Source organism: Neovison vison, chromosome 12 (assembly GCF_020171115.1).
Source record: "Neovison vison isolate M4711 chromosome 12, ASM_NN_V1, whole genome shotgun sequence".
Classification (NCBI taxonomy): Eukaryota; Metazoa; Chordata; class Mammalia; order Carnivora; family Mustelidae; genus Neogale; species Neogale vison.
Window position 1 is genome coordinate 139725728 of NC_058102.1, and position 9543 is coordinate 139735270.

General features: G+C 37.7%; 1 pseudogene; it reads right to left on the minus strand.

The window, feature by feature from the left end:
• Positions 1-8930: 8930 nt before the first annotated feature.
• On the minus strand, positions 8931-9109 carry LOC122892757 (annotated as a pseudogene).
• Positions 9110-9543: the final 434 nt, after the last annotated feature.

Consider the following 9543-nt stretch of genomic DNA (forward strand, 5'->3'; position numbering starts at 1 on the left):
AAACATTCATTTTTTGTTAAGTAATAGAACCTTGTTTATATCTAGTTAAATGAGACATCTCCATTGACTTAAAACTATTTGAACTTTCTTGACTGATTTTGACCTGTCTATGAAATTCCCGATTTAGATGTGAACAAAGCATAACTGAAAATTCAAAGAAAACATCTTTCACCCCTCTACTCCCCCTAAGACAGCTGAATATTAGGACTATTTCCAACTGAGCCACTTACTGCAAAATTTTAAGGCAGTTTATTTTCTTATTCTTTGTGCAATTTGTCACTCCCCAAATTAGGCTCCTTATTAATCATCTCCGCACATATTATAGTTTGTTTTTTTTTTTTAAGATCCTATTTATTTATTTGACAGAGAGAGAGATCACAAGTAGGCAAAGAGGCAGGCAGAGAGGGGGGGAAGCAGGCTGAGCAGAGAGCCTGATGTGGGGCTCGATCCCAGGACTCTAAGACCACGACCCGAGCCAAAGGCAGAGACTTAACCCACTGAACCACCTAGGCGCCCCATATATTATAGTTTTTAAAAGTATACCGTGTTTTTATACTTTATCTTCCATAAATGCATGTAGTGTTGCATGCCCACTAACATGTCAACCCATGGCATGTCCTTCATTAGGCCAGGAGTGTGTACTTACTAATTCTTATGATCTGAAAACTGAAACACAGCCTCTTCCAACATGTAACCATTTCAGCATTTGAAGATTAGTACTTACACAAAGCAACACTTCCTCAAATTAGATGGCAAAAATTATGCATTGGGAACACTGATGAAAGTGTTTTTGTTGTATATGCTGATTTACTCTGATTCCAGTTTATCAGAAAGATATCTTCTGTACTGTCACAATTAAAAGTCTCAGTAGAAGACGAGACTATGACAAATACTTAGATTTTAATTTTTATTCTGCTGGGAAGATCACGTCACATTATTCACATTGTTGTTTTCTGTTATAATAATGCATGGCAATACCACTCTTCTCAATTCTTCCATGCAAGGCTTATTTAGTGATCATTAAGTTCCCAGAAGACAGACTGTTTACGGAGTAAAGGCAGTATTGCTAAATATAGGCTGCGGTACTTCACTTCTTATAAATTTAACAATGAGCTACTCAATCAAGAAGGAAGAATTTCAGTTATGAAAGGCCATCTGCATTGCAGGCCTCTTAATTGAGCCAATCCCTACCCCCGTGCCCTCTGAGGAAAAGACTCTTCCATATAGAGGTTAGTTCTTGGCTAACAAGGTCATCAAATAATGATGCTTGACTGGATTTTCTTGTAATTAAATAACTTAAATGCAAAATAACTGTGGGTCCTTATCAACTGATCAAGAGGGAGAGATGGTTTCAGAGCTGTCAGTTTCAAGACTCTGGTGATGGGCTAATTTCTCTGAAGTGTCGATTTCGTTCTTTTCTCTTGTAAGAATGTATAGAATGATAACCCAGCTGTACCCTAACCATATGTTCAGATTCACACAAAAGTCAAATCAGCTTTCTCTTTCTCAATTACTTCCTCCCTTGATGTATGGACCTTATTTATAACCTCCCTCTGTGCGGCCATAACACTATCACATAGGGCTTAGTTCCTAAAAACCATAGCAATTGCCTGAAAATTGATTTGATGTCTTTTGCCCATCCCTCCCTTTGGTCCCTGAAGACATTTTAATATGAGCCATGACATTATGATGGATGAAATCTGGCATTTTACTGTAGCAATGCTACTCCCATGTGGAAAATAACAGCTTGTTCAAAAGCTGGTCTTCCAGCCAGATTTAGGATATATAGTAAGACACATTTCCAATCTTCCCCTTTTCTTTCCTTTCAAAATATCCTTCCCAAACTTCTTTGTGTTACCAGATTCTCTAGGTGTGAGAGGTTGAAGCTTAATTGACATGATGAGAGTGACAAATATGTCACCAAAAGGCAGGGCTAATTGTGACTAGAAAATAATGCAGATATCTGAACACAGAATAACTTCCCAATATAAATTCTACTCTGCAAAAATATCAAATTTCTGCTGATATGTGAAATAATTACACCTTTTTAAGATACACTGTAAGGCTGAGAAGAAAGTCTCCAATGCCAGTAGAACAGATTGGGGGAAAAAACCCCAGGAGCTTATTCTTTAATAAACCATATGTTCTTATTTGTAAATTATAACTTTTATTTTTTTAATTTTAATATTAACTACCACAGTGAACTCTTTGAAGGATAATAAATACAACTGTATTTACAAATTTCCTATCAAAAGAGGAATTTAAGATTTATTTATTTATTTTTGATTTAAGATTCCACTCGATTGTGCAATTCCTATTACTTATATTCAATTTTAGGTATATATCATGGGCCTTGGTGTTTTAAATGTACTGGTTATAGGACATCTCCAAGGATGATTAACTGCAACCATGTTTCTATCTATTCTTTGGCATTCTGTATAGACCCATGTCCCTTACTAAAGTGGAATGGTCAGGATAAGGAAAATGTGGGAATATATTGTAATTAGAGCACTAGTGTTTGAATGCATGTAACTAGCACTTCTATCCTTCACCAATAGAATTCAATATTTATTTGAAGACTTGCAGTGAGTAGATGATTATTACAGCGAAGGAAGGAGGATGCCTGGTGGTGTATCCTGAATTCAGGGCGCCCAAGTGTCCCCGCTGCCTTCAGTGCTGCTCCGTCCCGCTACAGAATAGCTGTGACATTTCCCACTCTTTCATGTTTAAATGATAAAATGAGGCAATCACTGCCAATAAACATATAACCCTGTGAATTACGTAGCCATATTCATGATTTTAATGCTCACTGGCTATTGAACTGAAGGTAAGATCTAGTTCGTGACACTGACATTTTGTATCAGTCCAGTTTACTCTGCGTGCATTTATGCGACTTAATACTTTTCAGTTTCACTTTTATTTTGTTCACTTTTTGCAGCTACCTCCTTCAAATTCCTTTGACAACCTGAGAAAGTCTTGCAGCTGAACGTAATATTAATTACATTTCAAAGCAAACCTTTATTCATTTGGGGACAATCTGTGAAACAGAAATCTGTGACTGAAGCTGCTGCCAAGCCAATTACTGCAAAATAACTCAAATATGCCTCGACAGATTGCATTTTTCCTATTGTTAGATTGTTTATTCCGTAGATCAAAAGTCTACATTTGCTTTAATTAAAACGAACTAACTTGCATAGTTAAATATATCAACCATTCCTTGGAACCATATATGGGTTTATGTATAGACAGAGTGCAGTAATAAAAATCCTTGGATTTTTTTTTTAACTGTGTAATTCTGTGTGTGAGTGTGTGTGTGTGTGTGTGTGTGTGTGTTTTCTAGACGTTTCCAGGCTTACTTTATGTCAAAGCATTCTCTGTATGAACAAACCAGAGAAGAAAGAACTAATCAGCACTGAGGACCAGAAAGCAAGGAAATTATTCAGTGCTCAAGGAAATTCACCCTAGGCACACATCACATTGCATCATACATGCAGAAGAGATTGGCAAACTGCAACAGGTTCAAGGGGATAAGCACTTGACATTCAGATGCTTATCTGAACTTTATCTGAATGATCCAGATTTCTTAGTTCCACAATTCCAGGCTGTGAATCATTGCTATTATTTTCTGAAGCTCTTAAAACACTGTTTATGAAGTTTTAGAAATGCTCCTCTCTAAGATGAAACAACATCAATCAATGTATTGATCTACAGAAGAATACATTTTTAAATTTTAACAAATGTGATATATATATATCATATACATAATAAAACATTTAATAGACTGTCCTTTCATATTTGCATTTTTGCCATTCTGCCATTCAGAAGTAAAAAGTGGCTTCATAGCCCCAAATATCATCACCTCTTAATTTTTTTCCACCACTATATTTATATCTAAATATATAAAGAAGTACATTTAAAGCCTATAAAGGATTCACAAAATAAAACTATTATAGTTGAAAGGCCCTCATTGCTTTAACAATATCTGACAATGATTTCTCAAAGCACTTTGCTTTGGCAGGACAAAGAATCTCAATGAAACAAGGTCTGTAAAGTTTGAACTTTAAACAGGTGTGGCACCAGCCAGGGGAAGAACAATGGAGAGTGTGTGAACACCATAAACTGGGCTAGAAAACCCCAGACTCACTAGTTTCTTCCTCCCAGTACCCTTCTGGGAGCCCTGGCTCACAGTCATGTCTTTCTGTTTGCCAGTACAATAGATGAGAAGGGAAAGTGTTTTCAAACATATAGTGCCATGCTTCAGCATTGGTGATCAATGCAGCCCCTGAATTCCTTGGTTGGAGTGAATTTCAATAATCTGTACCCACTTGCTTCATTGTTGCTCTTGCACTTCTGTAGACTGTGACAAAGTTTCTGGTCCAGGGAAGGCTGGCTTTCTATCCCACTCTTCTACTCTGGGCTTTTTCTCCCTCTGACAGCACATGAGACTCAGGAATCTTCTGTATCCCCATTTAGAAATGGATGATGTGAGTTGCGCTCAGATAGAAATGGTTGATTCATCTTTATCTCCGCCACTGCTCTGACATATGGCTTAGTCAGCTTGGGCTGCCACAACAAAATACCACAGACTGGGTGGCTTTAACAACAAAAGTTTATTTCTCACAGCTCTGGAGGCTGGGAAGTGCAAGATCAAGGTGCCAGCATGGTTGAGCTCCGGCGAGAACTCTTTTCTTGGCATGCAGACAGTTGCTTTCTTGGTATATCCTCATATAGCAGAGAGAAAGCAGCTCTGGTTTCTTCTTCATCACATAAGAGCTCTTATATGTGAGCCTTACTCTCATGACTTCATCTAAATGTAATCATTCCCTGAAAGACTTACTTCCAAATACCATCACTCTGGGGGTTAGTACTTCAACATATAACTTGGGTGTGTGTTGGGGGGGGCAGTAACATACAGTCTATATCAAGAGCTATTTGTGTTCTGCTTCCTTCTGACCCCTCATCTTGAGCTACCTTACAGGGAATTTGCGTATTGCCCTTCTCACACCAGTCAAATTTATCCGCTGGATCTGTACCCCACCCTTTCTCTCTCTTTGGCCCCTCAAAGTTGGAAGAGGGCTTTAAATCCCACAAGTAAGCAACTTGTACTTTTGAAATCTGTAACTCAAGTCCAAGTATTTCTGACCACGGGCATTGACAGAATTCTGATTTGGGGGGTTCAGTGATTAATGGACTGTAAGTGATATTCAACAATACAGAATAAAATTCCAAGAAGACTACATCTGTTTGGCAAAAGATAATGGAACTATCAGTCCCCTTGGAAATATGACAGTATTTTAAATAAAATAACCCCTATTTTATAAAATTGCTAAAGAATGTGAAACATGTCTGTCTATCCATAACTTTCTCCCTTCACTCTTTAAAAGTCCATGAAATCCTTATAGAATTCTGCAGAAAAAATAAAACTTTGAGAAGACTGCATATAATCAGTCTTAGCTTCAGAGAGACTGAGGGATGACCGGTCTAAAATACATGTTTACATGTTTGGCAGCTTTGTTTGGGTTTGCACTTATCAGGTCTCCCTTCAGGGGAGAACCTGCTGCACCAAGCATAGTTAGCAGACAGCTTCCTTTCGCTGCACGCTGGGGATTCGCCCCATGGAGTTCCGGGCATAGGCCTCAGTCTTCCCAGGCTATCCCTCACCAATGACTATGCTTAGTGGGAGCACTGGAGACAGCCATGAAGGAACTCTTCTAATGGGCAGCCTTTTTCTGGAGCGTACCATCAGCGTGGGAAGAATTTCCCAGTGTGGTGTTAGAGTCTGAGGCTGTCCTTACTCCATCCTCCATCCCTCCCTCTCTTCTTTCACAGATGTCAGACCAGCATCGTCAGTGGAAGGTTCCTCCTGGACCACTGCGCTCCTTCTCTGTTTGACACTTCAAAAGGTATTCCAACGAATCCCTTATGCTAACTCTCATCTTGGCCTAGATTTCCAGAAGACCTGAATTGGTACAATTGTGTGTGTGTGTGTGTGTATGTGTCCATATTATACATTCTCATTTAAGTGCAAACACATATGCATGTGTTGATATACACGTACCAACATATACACATGCACACACATGTATCAGTATATATGCACACATTTTCAAGTTTATGTGTACGTATGTATATAGATGTAGACGCACACATGAAAACATACTTATATAACCCAGCAGGCTACATTTCAAAAGTTAACTGACCTTCTCACACAGATGTGCTAAGAGTACATTAAAGGTAATATGATTTGTCTTTTACAGACTTGATAAAGTTTCTTACTGATAAGGAAGCATTCTGAGGTGTTTGAGAGTGTTGGTGGCATGATCACTTATACTAAGAAAGGCAAAGCCAAAACTAACCTCAAAACTATGGCAAGACTAGTATATATATTCCATTAAAGAACCTGGTGTTTGTTCTAGTAGGTAGGAATTTACAAAAATATTAATTTTACAGTTTTAAACTGATATTTGTTGATGTTAGAAGGATTCAATCTTCTAGGAATAATCTCTTAGAAGAATGTTATCAAGAACTAAGCCCTGCCCTAGAATAAGAATGATAATTTATTTTTACCCAAATAGAAGTTGACATTTATCAAATTACCTTAAGAATCTTCCAATACCTTTTTCTTGAGCATTGATAGATTTCAGGCTAGTCATGGCATTTTCAGTAAATATTATCTGATGGTATGTTGATGACTATCAACCTTTTGATTAAAAATCCATGATTTTGAAATTACATTATGCTGAAATTCCTGAAACCAGCCAGGACATACAACTCCAAATGAGGTATTTGGGGGATATCTTTTAGATACAACATAATTCCATATGATATTTATTTCTGTATTTTAGAGTAGAGTTTACTTTAAGCCTAATTTAAAATATTTCCATAACTCGAGGATTGATGTGAGAATCAATTTCCGTGATATATCCAATAGTCCATTTTTATATAAATGTAATGAATTAATAGAACTTCCTAATGCATACATATTTTGCATTCTTTTCTTTAAAAATGTCTCATTTATCTTTTCCTTTTTAACTTATTAAAGTTCAAATTTATAGGACTAAAATAATTTTTATAAAATTCAATAATCAAAGAGTACATTAAGCAAAAGCAGCTTTGTTTAAAATCTGAATTTCTCAGGGTTTACCCAGCACTCAATTCAACAGTCATGACTGGAGCCTGGAAAATTCTATTAGTCTTAATCAGAAAAAATGTAGCCCATATGTTGATTAGGAAATATACTTTTTGAACATCATACATTTTAAAAACAAGAAGACAAATATACTTCAGGCTATTTCACACATTTTAAGTGCCAGAAGATCTAAAAGGAACAGGTACTCTTTCAATGCCTGCTGAAGTAGAAATTTAAAAATTTCAGTATTTATATGAAAGTAAATTTGTTATCTTTAGGTCATTCACTGATGCTGGTATGAAAGGAAAACGTTACATGTCTTCTTCTTCATTCCATTGTGTTTTAATGAAAATTAGATTATGTCTACATGCTAACAAATGATAAATTACTTGAAAAGAAATGGAGTTAAAGAGATATCTTGAAAACTGTCCCTCTTTCCCCCTTGCCTCATTATTGACCTCCAGGACTCTAATGTGCTCTTAACTTTGAAGCAGTACGTTCAGGTTTTTTGTTCAAGTGGATGAGGTGAGTTAGCACATGTAGATCATAAAACATCTGCACTTTTTTGAGGGTGAGAAAGAGCATATTTTAAATGCTGATAAAACCCTAAAACTCTCTCTTCTCATCCTAGACTTCAAACAGTTCTTCAGAAACCAAAATACAAGAAATGTCTAAAGGAAACACAGGGGTATCATATCCCTTAAATTTCTAGTTTTTTGAAGTTATTAATGTTATGGCAGCCAATCATGGGATAAATATTTAGAAGTTTTGGGAAAAGAATGATCTCATCAGTTTCCTTATCCATGCTTGGCGCATATGCCCTTTGTAGCTAAAGATATTTAGACAGAAGATATTTAGACAAATATCACTCTAATATCTAGTGATTTGGAGAATTCTCTCTTGATGGCCAAAAGGACAAAGAGTGCATTAAGTGAAAATAGCTATGAATCTCTGCCTTTAGTTAGTTAGTTAGTTCGAGAGTGCTAGAGTGAGGGGGCGGAGGAGGGAGAATCTCAAGAAGGCCGCACACTCTGTGCACGGAATCTGACACGGGGCTCCACCTCGTGACCCTGAAATCATGACCTGAGCTGAAACCAAGACTCAGACACTCAATGTACTGAGCCACTCAAGCGCCCCACTACTCAACATTTTAAAAAGTGTAGATTCCTCTATCACACATTATTTAAACACTGCTATGGACCATATGTTTGTGTTACCTCAAAAGTCATACCTTGAAGTTCTAACCTCCAGTGAGATGGCATTTGGAGAGGTAACCTTTGGGAGATAGTGACGGTTAGACTGAGGTAATGAAGGTGGGGGCCTTCTGATGGGATTAGTGCCCTTCTCAGAACATGCACCAGAGAGACCTTGCTCTCTCTCCTGCCCTTTCCCATATGAGAACATAGCTAGAAGGTAGACATCTGCAAGACTGAAAGAGGTCACTCACCAGAAACTAAATAGGTCAGCACCTTGATCTCGGATTTCCAGTCTCTAGAACCATGAGAAATAAGTTTCTGTTGCTGAAGCTACCGAGTCTATGGTATTCACTACAGCAGCCAAAACTAATGGGTATAAATACTGTTCCCCTCTGTGTTTATCTGTGTATTTTTTTCCCTATAATGTAAACTAAAGAAGAAAACTATATACTATACGCTCCAGTCATATTATTATTAGTCCTACCACAGTGAAACTTAAAATAATAATCAGTCTGAGTTTGGAAACTTGACAGAACTCTGATTTATATAAGCCTCTAAGAGACAGGAAAAGGAGTAAAGGTCAAAAAGGGAAAACATGCATAATCCATATATTATGGTCTTAAAACTCTACCATCCTCATCAAGAAGGCACGCAGTTTTTAGAAGCAAGCCTCATGGCAAACTGGTAGAGGATGAGAAATAGCTTTGCCATCTAATTAATTTTAATTAGCAATAATCGCGCCTCGGATAAACCTCATTGGCTACGATACTGCCACTAGAATGATGGATATTTTGGGTAGATCTTCCTCACATCCAAAGGACATCTCTTGGTAGGTCTCCTGGCTTTAGTCTATGGCTACTTTCTCCCCACGCCTATGTCACTAAATACTTGTCTACTAAGTACAAATGTCCTCCTGAGCTCTGTTCTTGCCAGATTCTTGCTATTTATTTTTTTTAAAGATTTTATTTATTTATCAGAGAGAGAGTGTGAGTGAGAGAGAGAACACAAGCAGGGGGAATGGCATAGGGAGAGGAAGGAGGCTCCCCACTGAGCAGAGAGCCTGACAACACCAGGCTCTAACACAGGCCTTGGGATCATGACCTTAGCTGAAGGCAGACGCTTAACTGACTGAGCTACCCAGGTGCCCCAGATTCTTGCTATTTCTAGCCCCTCGCAGCCCCCCATAAAAAGCCTAAAATGGCTAAACCGGTAAAATAT